Source organism: Penaeus japonicus, unplaced genomic scaffold, assembly GCF_977035675.1.
Source record: "Penaeus japonicus unplaced genomic scaffold, GWHDUDI00000001_assembly GWHDUDI00000002, whole genome shotgun sequence".
NCBI lineage: Eukaryota > Metazoa > Arthropoda > Malacostraca > Decapoda > Penaeidae > Penaeus > Penaeus japonicus.
This window is the reverse complement of record NW_028234404.1, coordinates 43,382,827-43,385,326: the sequence shown is the minus strand read 5'-3', so window position 1 is coordinate 43,385,326 and position 2,500 is coordinate 43,382,827. Positions and strand designations below refer to the sequence as shown.

Here is a 2,500-nt window from a genome sequence, read left to right as displayed (position 1 = left end):
CTGAGATATCATATGTCAATTTATGACGAGAATGACTCTGAAATACCTGTGGAAATATATTGCACTGCCTTTGAAGAAATGGGTATTCCACTCACAAATAACTAATAAACAAAATAGAAAAGGTGACACAAAAATACTATGAGTCATAATATTTCAACGTCAGAATGACGAGAGAAAAAAAAAAAAAAAATGGAGCTGCGTACATTTTCAACAAGGTGAAAATACAGTTATTTGTAAAGAGGAGTCCTAAGATAATGTCACAAAAAGTCGGTGTCAAAAAAAAAATAAATAAATAAAAAATAAAAGGAATTCCTTACTGGGTTAAGTTGTTGTTTTCCCAGAAGACGAAATGTCACTCTCGTGCCTTGCCTCGTTCCCCAGCCTCTTAGAACCTACCCATGAAGGAAAAAGGGAGAGAACAAGCATGCGTCATCTTCCTTTTTCGGTGGAACTCGTCCTTGGAATTCGAGTGGCAGCGGCGAGGATTCTAGGTGTCCGACGAGTTTGGAATCCATGTAATCCCGAGAAAAGTGTGTCATAGTCCCTTTTATAAGTGTAGGTATTAGAATGAGAAGGAATGATGCCACGATGTACGATGAGTTATATATAAACGACACCTTCATTGGATTTGTGTAATTCTGAGGAATATGCAGTATCGAAACATGGTATGGAATCGTAGTTATTCATACCTTTGCTGCATTTGTTACACTGTTCATCTTGTTAATCCCCGCTTTATCATAAGAGTTATTGTCATTAAGTGATAGCGATAATGATAATAATGAAAGTCTAGAGGAAAGTATATTCTAAGACGCAATCAAATTTAGGATTATATATTTGTGTGTGTCTGTGTGTGTATGTGTGTGTGTGTGTGTGTGTGTGTGTGTGTGTGTGTGTGTGTGTGTGTGTGTGTCTGTGGTATATGTGCTCGTAAAATGCGGGAGAACATGTCGAAGTAATGAATCTCATTTCATTATCTTCCACACAACTGAATATTTAGTATCATTCGAAAACCGTTACACTGTATAGCTTGTGCCCCTTTGTTTGATAGAATGAACGTACGTGTGTGGAGGGAGGCTGTGGCCAGAAGGGAGGGAATATATGCTTATGGTAACGTTTATTGTAATTCCAGTTATTGTTTTACATATATTGTCAATTACGCCATCATTGATGTTATTCTATCACTATCTTACTTTTCTTTATCATCGTCAACATCATCATCAGCAGCAGCATATTTATCATCATTATCATCATTATCATATCATCATTATTATCACCATCACCAGTATACCACCACTGACATCATTATCTCCCTAACCGCAATCATAATCTCCATCATCATCATCATTATCATCATCACGTCTTTACCATCGTTATCATTATTATCATCTCATCTTTCCCATCATCATTATCATCATCTCATCTTTCCCATCATCTTCATCATTATCATCATCTCATCTTTATCATCATCTTCATCATTATCATCATCTCATCTTTCCCATCATCTTCATCATCATCACATCTTTATCATCATCTTCATCATTATCACATCTTTATTATCATCATTATCATCATCTCATCTTTCCCATCATCTTCATCATCATCACATCTTTATCATCATCTTCATCATTATCATGACTATTTATGTTACCACACCCTGTGTCGAAACATCAGCTTTAGGTCCAGAAGCGTCTGTTTCCGGTGAGCATGCACGGTGCACGGGAACAATTGACCAGAGCACAATAACTACCACATTGCAAGACCTCGTTTCTAGGATCTCGTTTCTAGCCGAGCTATCGAGTCATGACGGCATCAACAGTGACCCAAATGCAATTTATATCGGCTGTGGCAGTGGCTAGCCCGGCTAACCTACATTTGTAATATTGCAGTAAGTTTGTCCGTGTATCTTTTTTTTTTTTTTTTTTTTTCTTGCTCACTTTTTTCGTTTCATTAACTCCGATACTCATAGACTTCAAGTAGAGACACTGTGGTGTAATAATCAATTACTGCGAGTGGGATCATTAGAGCATCAGACACAACGCATGTCCTCGAAGGCAACCGAGAAGAGTTCTGGGGATCATGCCGTTTGCATATTATGGAAGAGAAAGCTGGGAATGAGAGAGAGAGAGATATATAACTTAATCGAAGATCATTTGTTTGACAGAGCTTAGACTGTCTTCCACTTTGCTCATTTCTGTTTCCATGTGGAATGTTATATCTCGTAAAATGTTTGAAGAGAAACTGACATATATTGGCTTCAGTCACGACTGCAAATTATGCACCCACATATACACACGCACCCACACACACACATACACACGCACCCACACACACACATACACACGCACCCACACACACACATACACACGCACCCCCCCCCCCCCCACACACACACACTCAGACACACGTTCATACATGCCGCATATAAGTAAAATGTGTAATTCTCAGTTATTCTCTTTCCGGACGGCTAAGAGTTGAATTGTGTGGAATTCTCCCAAAGTTT

General features: G+C 38.4%; 1 protein-coding gene across 1 annotated transcript in view; it reads left to right on the top strand.

The window, feature by feature from the left end:
* The window catches only part of LOC147472391 (uncharacterized), a 609,323-nt gene that overhangs the window by 603,436 nt on the left and 3,387 nt on the right, over positions 1–2,500 (top strand). The window lies entirely within an intron of this gene.